Raw genomic sequence first — 12,554 nt, 5'->3', positions numbered from 1 at the left:
TATCGTGGAGAGGGCCCATCGGTCTCTTGCTGCCCGCCCTCCCCCTGGAGCTACACCGCGTCCTGTAATAGCTAGAATCCTCAACTACCGGGACAGAGACACTATTTTACGGCTCGCCAGGGAGAAACAAACTGTCCCTTATGAAAACACTTTGCTATCCTTCTACCCGGACTTCACCACGACTGTACAGGAGGCACGCCGCAAGTTCACAGATGTATAGAAAAAACTGCAGAAGATGGAAATTCCCTACGCCATGCTGTACCCCGCCAAACTCAAGATCACGCACGATGGAAAGCAAAAATTTTTCGGTACTCCTCAACATGCGGAAGACTACCTTAAGCAGCACAGGGGAGGGGCACATGGGGGGGCGGCTGCCAGAGCTCACTCCAGATCGCCCTCCCCTCTCTCCCAACCTGGCTGACCCTTGACACACGCCCACGATCCGTCGGACTCCTCGCTTCTCTACACGTTGGATTGGTTGGCTGAACCTTTTGGTGATGTATGACTTAACAGTACATTCTGAACCTTAGTTAGTTGTTGTTGCACTCACTCCGATGCTCGGACTTATCTCTCCGTCCCACTACTGAGCTCTTAGCCTTGCTGAGAGCCTGGTGGGTGCAAGTAGGGAGAGATATGGGCTGGTCCGGCGCACCTAGTGACTTTTCACCCCCTTATGTGGGCGATCCCCCGATTTGCTCTTAAGACTTTCTTGGTACTTTCTTATGTTCTGGGTGACTCTGGGTGGGTTTTTGTACCCGGCGAGTTGGGGCAGCCGGTGTGGGAGGAGGGAGGGAATGTTGGAAACTGTAACACAACACAAGTATATAAACGTTCTGTGACTAGTCTACACTTTCTGACACATACACGCCATTCACTTACAGTGTCAAGTGCACTTCGACTGCAATCCACACTAGAGACAGAGGGGGGATGTGGGTATGGCCACACCTAACGAAGATAGTCTGCACCAACACGTCACGATTGCCACCTGGAAAGTTCGGGGACTTAATGACCCCAGAAAACGTCGACAGGTGCTGAGTTATTTAGATCGCCAAGACATCAAGGTAGCCCTCTTGCAAGAGATGCATCTGAACCCGCGAGGGCCTGCACAGTTCGCCTCCAAGTGGGCCACTAGCCGCACCTTTTCTTCTTACTCCGGTTACGCCAGAGGGGTTACTATTCTCGTCAAGAGAGGGGTAGCCTTTACACCACATGGGGCAGAGGTGGACTCAGGGGGCAGGTTCTGTTTAGTATGGGGACGCCTGTATGCACATGACATCCTATTCGCGAATTACTACGGTCCTAATACAGATGACCCCTCCGTCATTCTCGCATTATGGGGTAAAATCCAAACGCTAGGCATTACACACATGGTGTGGGGGGGCGATTTTAACACGGCACTACATCCCCAAGTGGACAGATCGAGGGCGCTCCCTTCGCACTACACGAACATGCAGAGGACACTCAGTGACATAATTCAGGACGGAGGCCTGCTGGACGTGTGGAGATTAGCACACCCCTCCTTGAAAGAAGGCACACACCACTCCTCAGTCCACTCCACATGGGCACGGCTTGACTACATATTTGTCTCAGCGGGGCTGAGTCCATGGCTGGCTCGAACGCAACACTTAGCTCACACCCACTCGGACCACTCACCTGTGCTGTTAGCCCTTCGACTCCCCCTCGCAGGCTCCCCATATTTTTCTTGGCGCCTTAACCCTGCACACCTTACAGCGCGGCCTTCAAGGCTGAACGTGAACAGGACATCCAAGAATTTTTTTAACGTAATATGTCCTCGGTGGACAGTGTGACCACGGTCTGGGAAGCTTTTAAAGTCACCGTCCGGGGTTGGTGTATCGCCAAAGGTGGGGGCATTCTCAAGTCACTGCGCACCGAGCTCCGCTCCCTGGAGATGGAGTTGCGCCAGCTCGAGAGAGACATTTCCTCCCGCCCTGATGACCTAGCACTCCATGCTCGAATGAGAGACAAACTCTCCGAATACACAGAATCTGCTGACAGGGAGGGCAAATTTTTGGGAAGACCGCACATGGCCCGTGTTTTTGGCGAGGGCGACAGGCCAGGTAAGGCCCTTGCGAACTCAATTAAACCCCCACGGTTCCAGTCCTATGTCTCTGAAATACCAGACTCCCGAGGCAATATACAGAGAAACCTCCCCGAACAGCTCCGTACCTTTCAGGAGCATTACAGAGCTCTATACTCCTCCCAGAGGACTGAACCCTTAGACCTCACAAACTATTTTGCGGACACTGCACTGGCGTGACTGGGTGAAAGCCAGCAGAAATTTCTCCATCACGAACTGGAGTTGGATGAGATAACAGACGCCATTATGAGCATGCAGTCGGGCAAGGCGCCAGGCTCAGATGGCCTGCCAATTGACTTCTATAAACTATTTGCTCCCATCCTGGCCCCCATTCTGAAGCAGGTCTTCTACTCGGCACTCGAGGAGGGCATCCTACCACGCACCATGCGCGAAGCACTCATTACGTCCCTATTGAAGCCAGACAAGCCACCCATGATGTGTGACTCATACAGACCCCTGTCGCTCTTAAACTGCGACACTAAAATCCTGGCTAAAACACTGGCGACCCGCCTTAACCTCCTCATGGAGCGCCTGGTACTCCCAGATCAAGCTGGATCTGTCCCTAACCATGCAACAGCACACAATCTCCGCACCCTACATGCCGTCCTTCAGGACATCAACCCCAGATGTGAGGCGGCAGCTGTATTCCTTGACGCTACCAAAGCGTTCGATTCCCTGGAATGGGACTACCTACTAGGCACTCTGCGTCACATGGGGGTACCATTCCGCTTTATGGACTGGGTTCGGCTACTTTATAACCAGCCGACGGCCACGGTACTACTCAACGGTGCTAGAACTGAGCCCTTCGCCGTGCAGAGGGGAACGCACCAAGGCTGCCCCCTTTCCCCTGCCCTCTTCGCTATTGCTATCAAGCCCTTGGCTGCAAAACTGCGCCAACACCACAATCACTGTGCCCTCAACTACCCCTCCCGTCCTTTACTGGTGTCCCTCTACGCGGACGATATCACCCTCTATATTGCAAAACCGAAAGAAAATCTCAACCCCATCTTGCGCGAGATCACTAAATTTGGAGGTCTGGCTGGAGTACATATTAACTGGGGGAAATCAGCCATTTTTCCTCTGACCGATATCACACTACCTCACCCGCTTGACTACCCCCTGGTATGGGAGCAAGATGATCTGAAATATCTGGGCATTCGCATCTCCCGGAACAAAGAGAACATGATGCGTGCCAATTACGGCACCGTTATAGACAAAATTACTGACAAAGTCACTAAGTGGATCCATCTCCTGCTCTCAATGGCAGGTAGGATTGCCTTAACCAAGATGGTAATCCTCCCCAAACTATTATATTTATTCGTCAATATTCCCTATTACCCAGGGAAATTCTTCTTCAGCACACTGCGATCCCAGCTTACTCGACTGATATGGGGTGGGAAGCAGTCACGCGTCAGCCTGGACACTCTTATGCTCCCCTTCCATCTGGGTGGTTTTGACGTCCCTAATTTCGAGAGGTATTATGATTGCGCACAGGCCCACTTTGCGGCCTACTGGTACTTTCCCCCTCCTTACATGGCACACCTCGCGGTGGAGGATGGCTACATGGCTCCCACGACCAGCTCAGGCTACATACACTCCGATGTGAAGCCCAGGGAACGTGACCCATCCACAGTGGACTGTACAGTGGCAGCATGGCGACGTTTGGCGCATACCCTGGACTGTGCATTTCTCTACTCACCCAAGTTACCTCTAGCGAATAACCCCAGACTCCGAGTTGCATGTGAAGAGATAGGGCGCAAACTCCTTAGAGAGCTGGGTTTCGTCCATTGGGGAGAGTTATACTCGAACGGGACCTTTCTCACAACTGAACAGTTCTTCAGGACGTGGTCAGCCTCAGTCTTGGACACCTTCCTATTCACCCGATTGCGTCAAAATGTGCGCACTATCACTCCTGATTTCCCCAGGGAGCCGGACACCTTCGCACCACTACATGCTATTGTACATGCAGATAACCCACGCCATGTAGTCTCTAAACTATACAAACATGTTCAGGACGTTGCACATCCTCCTCCCCTAAAAGCCCGGCTGGAATGGGATGGCGACCTCATGGAACCACTCACCGACGACCAGTGGGAAACTAGCTGCACACAAACAAAAGCCATCACCGGCAATAATAGACTGCGCCTCCTACATTACAAATTCCTGCATCGAGTATACCACACACCTGCGCGACTATATAGATTCCAGCTCCGAGACTCTGACTGCTGCCTTCGCTGCGGCTCCGCAGGGGCGGACTTCTTTCATTTAGCGTGGACCTGCCCACGGGTGGCTGCATACTGGTCACAGGTGTTTGAAGGGCTCTCCGCCATGCTGGGTATCACCATAGACCCCTGCCCTTTGATTGCTCTGCTGGGCCTATCACAACAAGTGGTCACCCCACACAGGAAACTCCTTGCACTCAGTCTCCTTATTGCCAAAAGGCGGGTGGCGTGCCGGTGGGGAAGGGGACGAGCGCCTAAATTTAAATGCTGGCTCCGGGACATGGCCACTTGGCAGGAACGCCTGCACGATTACGCCGAGCTAATGCCTGTGCGGTCTAAACCCAAAGACATCTGGGCCCCCGTGGCGACTTATCTGCTTGGCCGGCAAGCGGAGGAAGAGGATGCTCACGATCCTCCCATTACATGCAGTCCTGTCAGTCCTTGAGGTTCCTGGGCTGCGGTTGGACCGAGGGACTGCCCATCTTCCCCCCCCCCTTCCTCCTTGTTATACACAGTGAGCCTCATGCGATCATTACCTTACACTGGTACACCTGCCCCTTGTGGCACCGAAAAAGGCCAGGTGGCGCAGACAGCCGGTGTGACTAGGCCCCACGCCCCTCTCTTGAGCTTACCTCCCGATTGTGCACTTAACTGTGGATGAGATAATTTGTATATGAAACTACGTTCATTGATAGAAATACTGTGCTAACTGTTTCCCTGGGATTTCTGTTTAATGTTTGCCTTTCTTTTCTTGTTATATGCACTGAACTGTTCCCTGTGTCCTGCATAGCATGGGAATATGCAACGCATTGGTATCCCGCTTGACATACAATTGCCCGATCTGTATGCATAGATGTACCGTGCTCCCTAAAGAATGCTAGAGTCTGTCTTGGGAAGTAGCAAGGAACAGCGAATAAGAAAATGTAAGACAATGGCATGTCCTTAGCAAACTTGTGTGATTTTAATTTACATTTCAGACTACGCTGCCGGACCTCTGGTTGTCAGCTTAACAGCTGTGTAAAATGGTAGACAACTGAGTAGAGGTCCTTACCGCTGCCGGCCCAATGGGTTGTAGGCATCAGGCTGTGTCATGTTGGCAATTACCAATAAAGGTCTTACAAAAAAAAAAAATGTATCTTGAGCAATAACTGGCCATGCCTAAAAAGGATTGCAGCATGGTAACATCCTGGGTGCAAGTGGATGACAATGCTTGCACCTTGTTGTGGTCTGGAGTCAGAACCCTATCAGAGAATATGTGCCCACAAAAAGTAAGCTTGGTTTTATGAAACTCACACTTTGCTGCATTCAGAGTGAGAACCGCATCAGCATGTAACTGGCACATTTGGGAAAGGGCTTTCCATGTCTTCCCAAAAACCAGTTTATCGTCACTGTAATTGAAAGCATGTGTAACAGGTTGGATTACTTGCTGAATAACATCCTGAAAAATCTCATCAGCCGCAAATACCTAATTCAATTCAAAAACTTTATTCAGTGTGTATAAAACAACCATAAAAGTACACATAGATAAAAAAAAGCTGATTACATTACATATGATTAATATAAAATGTAAAATAATGCTAGAAATCAGTACCGGGTATACAACATAATACCAGATAAGACAATTCTTTATTGTTTGATTACTTAAATTCTTACAATGCGACATTATACATATAATATACACTATAATATAGAACAACTAAAAAAGTAAAACAATGCAGCATCAAATTCTAAACCAGTTACAATAAAAATATACCAATTTCAAAATGTAAACAAGGCTTCATACTGTGCAAATGTTTTCTTAATTGTAGTCTTCCAATTTGGCTCTTACTCTTACTAAAAACTTTACAAAAGCAGAGTTCATACTTATATCATTAGAATGCAGACACCTTATCAAAGCTTGCCTACATGTCCTTATTCCCCGCGCATTAAAAAAGTATTTTAAGTATAGTTTTTCTTTCATTTTGCAGTTCTGGGCAGATACATAATAAATGAATAATGTTCTCCTCTCCGGTTTACATAATCTGCATAATGTGTCCCCTTCTAACTTTTTCCATGGAGGAAGTTGGCATAGTCCAGGGAGTACACCAAATCTTGCCTTTATAAATATTTGTTTGTTTTTTAATGACCATGGTATTTCTAAATAGGCTTGAATCTGCTTTTTTGTAAACCCACTAGTTATTGGCCATGCATGTTTTCTTTTTGCCAATATGTCCTTATCTCGTATAAATGATAGATGATTTGTTAATCTGTTGATTGCCTTTTTGAATGATTCCTTGTTTATTGTGGTGTTCCAGATTGACATCACTTCAAATTCTTCCAGCGCTATATTTAAATATTTCCAGGCTTGTAATTTTCTGTTGTAATTTATTTCTTGCCATAGTAGCTGAGACATTTGAATTTCATGATAATTTTTTATCCTGCTCCATACTTTGATAAATTGGCCCTTTCTTGCGTACAACTGGTTATTTAGACCAAACTCCAGCCTTATTTGTGCGGGTGATGCATTGTTTGGTAGGAAAAAAAGGGATTTGAAAGTTTTTGACACTGCATTATTTATAGCCACAGTATCTTTCCCACTTAATGCCTTACTACCATATGTTAGAGTAGGGAGAAGTTTTGCCGATATAACCTTTAATAGGGGGCAATAAGTAAGATTTCCTAGTGATTTCTGCAGAATCCTAAATGCTGCTGTCAAAGCGTTTGCTTTCTTTCCTTTGTACATCTAATTTTTGCACGAAAGTTTCCATTGTCATCGAATAGTACTCCCAAGTACCAATATGTTTCAACTTGTTCTAGTTGGATATCCGCCAGAAACCATTTGGATTTATGTTTTAATCTTACATTTTTATTGATAACCATAACCTTAGTCTTAGTTTCATTTATCACCATTCCGATTTTCTTTTGAATATGAAGCTATTCGATCTATTAGGTGTTGTAATCCCACTTTTGTTTGGCTAAGGAGTATGACATCGTCTGCATATAGCAGATAGGAAATTTGTTTGCCAGCTGCTTTAGGTGGGTGTGCGTTTATTTCATCCAGGGCCGCCATTAACTAAGCTAGAAACAAGTTTAAAAGTAGAGGGACCAATGCACACCCCTGCTCAAGACCTGCTGTTGTTATTACTTCCTTTGTTAGTGTATGACCATCCCTCATCCTCACTCTAACCCATGTATTGGTGTACAAAAGTTAAATTAGTTTTAGCAATTGGTCAGGAATATTTTTTTTGCTTCCAATTTTCTCCATAAAAGGCCTCTGTGCACACAATCAAAAGCTGAACTAAAATCGACAAAGCACAAGTACAAAGGTTGTTTCATTAAAATTGTTTTATCTATTAAAAGTGGTAAGGCTAATATATTTGTTGTAGTTCCAAAGTTCTTGACAAACCCAGTCTGATTCAGAGGTAATATCTTATTATGCGTTGCCCATTCTGCGAGATTTATGAGCAAGATCCCTGCAAACAACTTAGCATCTGTGTCTTGTAATGTTATTAGTCGATAGTTTTCAGGGTGGGTGTTGCAGAATCCGCACTTTTCTAGGGGTTAATTGGTCCGTGCCATCCGCATCTTCTAGGTGACTAAAATGCTCCATATCAGTAACTATAGTGATATTGTTCCTTTCTTTTATTTTTTCACTGTCCTGTTTTTTTTTTCCTCCAAATGGTCATTTTGACATCTTTTAGTATGGTATTAAGAACCTCCAGTATTGTGGCCAATTTATCTATTATAGGTACACCAGTACAATCGGTGTTTATTTTGGCACTTCGCTTTGGCCTCTGACTATCAAGCCATTCAGCTGGGCAAGTTTTTGATCTATTCCGGCTACGGCATTTGCCATCATTCTAAGTAGGTCTATTTGTATATCCATTTTATTTGATTGGTATGTTAGTGCTTCCAACGTTAATGATGAAGTTTGGTAGAAGATATCCCAGATAGACCCCAAATCCTGGTTAACTATAGTTTTTGCCTTTTGTTCATTTAGATGCTCATGAACAATGTTGGTAGTACTTTTAAGTAGAATACTCTGAATTTCTTGAACTGCAGTTATTTTAGTGAAGTTATCCATATCAATATATTTGCTGAGATCTTGTCCGTTATATTGTATTTTACTATTATTACTACTTGATAATATTTCTGTTATTATTCCTAAATTTTCAGTTATTCTTGGTTTGCTATCTTGCATAGGTTCTACCCTTTGTTCTTCAGTAATCACTAGGTTTGATGACCCTCCATGTCCTCATTTTTATTTTTGAATTCATTCCTCCCTTTGATTTTAGTGTTGAGGCAGCCTCTGAGTTGTGATTAGCCTGATTTTCACCTTGATTATCGTGAGTAAGGTCTACTACCCCCAGGCTACAGTTTTGTATGGGTAGTTGCCTATGTGTTATGATGTCACGGGTTGTTTCTATTTTTTTCCGTATTTCTACTTTCACTTCTAAAGGTAGCATGGTCCTTGGGGTCAGCTTTCTTTGGTATACTTCTACCTGAAGTGTCTCATCCTGCAGTCTTCCTGTCGTATCCACATCTTTTTGACTTATATAGGTAGGTGATTTTATATTTAGCATTTCCTGATCGGTAATTTGGGATTCATTGTCAACAGTGTGGTATGTTTTGTCTTGGGATTGTCGCTCCTTCTCTTGTCCACTGGTTTGTATGTTTTGTACCTCATTACTACTTGGTTTAATCGGAGTTTGTAGTTAAATTTTTTCAGATTCTATTTGCATTGTAATTATGGCTCCAGTCGGATCTTTCATAAAATCAAATTTATCTTGGACTTTTGTGGATTTTTCAAACATCTGTGCTATCGGTGAAATTAACGATTGATTCAGTCCTATTGCATTAGCTTTTGCCTTTTTTAATCACTTTTGGCATTTGTATTTTCTTGGTTCGTCTTACTGAAGAACCTGTCACCCTCTCTTTACCTGAACGCATAATTCTCTCTTTAATTTTGATGATGACAGTGAACCAACAGCGCAACAATCTAAATATTCAGTATAGTATAGTATAGTAATTAAAGGGTTTTTCTTTCCGGTTCTTCCGATTCTTTTAGCCCTCCTGCACCTCTTACACCTCCTGCACGTCCTACTATAAGTATATAAGAAAAATTGAAAAGTTGAGTAGTTACCAATAGGTTGATTGTGAACTGAGCCTATAGAGGGGTGCAGTTTGAGGCAACAATGTAGAGATGTGAGGCGATGTGAAATATGAGGAGATGTGAAGAGCGCACTGGTGTTGCAGGGAAGAGCACAAGAGCAGGTCACACTGGAAACGGCTAACCGCACCCCACCTTGTTGGGCCGCCTCTGCGGATTTCCTGGGCACTACACTCCACGGCCATTACTAACAGGGCCACGCTCTCACACTTTTGTCCCTCTACTAGTCTATCTAGGCTCTGTTCTACTCCTCATCTCCAATGGGTTCCATAACTGATCAGAGGTTTAGCAATTGGGAAGGATTAAAAGGTTGCTCTGTGGTGGCACAGAAGAGCAAAAGGTGAGCTGGGGGGAGGGGGAGGGGGAGAATCAGGCCCCTCGCACCCTGCACACACCGTTTTCTCCCACTTGCTCCCACTGTCAGTACTCCTGCACAGCTTATCAACAGCGTAGCAGGCTAACAGCTTCTTAACAGTCATTAAGTGTCCTTTACCTGTCATTTAGTGGTCCCTTAATAGTCACCTACTGGTCTCACCACATGAGTGCGTTCCTCTCCCACTTTCCACTTTCCATGAGTCTCCATATCCCCCGGTGGCGTTCTGCAGGTTGCACCTTACACTGCAAGTTGGCGTGCCAGTTTTTTTTACTCGTCCTAGCTGTAGGTGCAGTCCTTTCGATACACATACAGTATTCGGCACCCTTCAGGAACTGGCTTCTCCCTCAGAAGAACTTTTTATTTCTCATGCTGGGGGATCAAGGATGAGGGGGATGATCCGGCCAGCCGGCCGACTGGCGAGAGTGATTAAGCAAGCAGGTAAGGCAGAATAACGGCTGATCTTGCCGTTACTCTGCTCAAACTGAAACCACGCGCTTACTGGTGGGCAGGCGAACGGATGAACGAGGGAGCGAGCATGCACGCAGGCAAGCAACGGCTATTCTCGGCGTCTATTACCTCGCCGACCCTGCTCAATCTCAAGCTCCGTACCCGCTCCTCCGCACCTCCGCGTTGCGTCGTGCTCCTCCTCCTGCTGCAATGCTTCCGGGTCAAGGTTCACTCTCCAAGTGGAACGGGTAATGCATGCAAATTACCAAAAAGGTAGTGGCGGTATGAATTACTCCAGCACAGTACATAATACCAAAATTGATCATATCTAAAAACACTTAAAAACATTTAAAGGAGGTACAATCTGCATTTAAATTCGCACAAGGTCATCACTAAGTCAGTATAACAATACTTTTGAGTATATTGCATTTATAATGAAAAGCGCTATATTAAGACAGGCCTTGGAGTCATTTAATTCAGGCATATTTTTTAAGGTGGGCAATATGCAATCTAATACCTTTTGCAAGCAAGAGTGGTTTTAAATAATAGCTTCTAAAACTTGCAAAAAAAACACAAAACAAAATAAGTGCATAGTGCTTTGCTTGCTCTGTCTGTCACATGGGCAAGGGGTCAAACCTAAAGGGCAAGTTTTCATATTGGGGAAGGCAACTAGGTGGTGAGCAATTCCAAATCTCAATCTAATTAGTACAAAACAATGCATGAGATTGGGAAGATAATTTACATAATCTTGGCAGCCCTCTGATAAAGTAAATGTTAAATAAAATTTGACAGTTGATTTCCTTCTCTCATGTACCAATCGAACATCACTTTTGTGGGTCAAAAGGGGTTCTCTGATAAGGAATTTGGTGAGTGAGGTTACCAATAAAGCGTTAGTCTGGACAGGAATCTTAAATAGTAAACTATACAGAGAATTAATATAACTTAAAAAGGAATCGCCATTACATTGTCCAAGGACAAACAATCTAAAATAATTGACTTGGTTCAACTAGTATCATCTTTGGACCATATGGAACGTCAGAGCAGCAGGGGGCGAAGTGTAACAATATCTGTAAGATACTGTAGCTCTACTTCGCTTTGAATGATCTCCGAGGATGACGAGGCGGGTAGACTAAGTAGACGTTTGAGCAAACCATTTTCCTCTGTCTGTAGCACCTTACTGTTATGATAGCCCCACCCACCATCCCCATATGTTGCTATAGATAGTATTTGTTCCCTATAAATAGCTATCATCTCCTTCACCGGCCTAGAGCCCAACTTGGCTGAAAATCTAAAAATACCATGAGTGCATCTATTTATTTTGCTCCTAACATTAGTAACTACCAGGGACCATGATCCAGTCCCTGAAAAAGTGATACTCAAGTAGCAAAAGGTATCGACAGTGGCCATCGGCGTCTTGTCCATAAAAAAGATCTTCATTGTTTGTTCCTTGGCCCACAAATCATTGTATAAGTTTTGATTTTATTGATGATCAATTTCCTGGCTGCAATAAAATCCCTGAAGGTATTCAATAAGCGCTGTAACCCCACAGGAGTACTAGCCAGCAGGACACCATCATCTGCATACAGGAGGACTGGGGTAGGGGCATCCAGTAACCTGGGGGCTGTCAGCATGCACTGATTGTAAGGTCTGATCCACCCAATTTATAAACAAAGAAAAGTAAAGGTGCTAGTACACAGGCCTTCCCGGATACCATGTTTAACTGCAAAGTTAATAGTGCATTCGCCTCGTGGGCTTTATCGTACATTACACATTAGATTCTCATATAATCTTCCCAGAAAGCAAATAATAGGCCTAGGCACTCCTGTAGCGAGCAGGGTAGACCAAAGGATAGCATGGTCTACTAAATCGAATTTGCTGCTCAAACCAACTATACAGACATATCATCTTCCAGCTTTGGCATGGGTATATTTACCAATTAATAGGTCCAGATTCACACATTGTCCCTGGGTCCTCACTCCTTTCCTAAAACCAAACTGCACAGGTGAAAGAATTAAGCAATTGTGAACCCATTCTTCTAGTCTCTTAAACAGGATTCTGCTCATTACTTTGACAGAGGAGTCTAGCACTAAAATTGAGAGATAATTCTTGGAATCTGATTTGTTGCACTTCTTAAAAATAGTGACTATAATGGATGTTCCCCATGTAGGGGAAATCACTGTTGTCGCAGCCATATTAAAAACTCTTGTTAAAATTGGGGCCCATAACTTGTCATCCAACTTAAAGATATCTACTGGGACTCCA

The sequence above is a fragment of the Lissotriton helveticus genome, chromosome 3_1 (assembly GCF_964261635.1).
Source record: "Lissotriton helveticus chromosome 3_1, aLisHel1.1, whole genome shotgun sequence".
NCBI lineage: Eukaryota > Metazoa > Chordata > Amphibia > Caudata > Salamandridae > Lissotriton > Lissotriton helveticus.
This window is presented reverse-complemented; position numbering follows the sequence as displayed.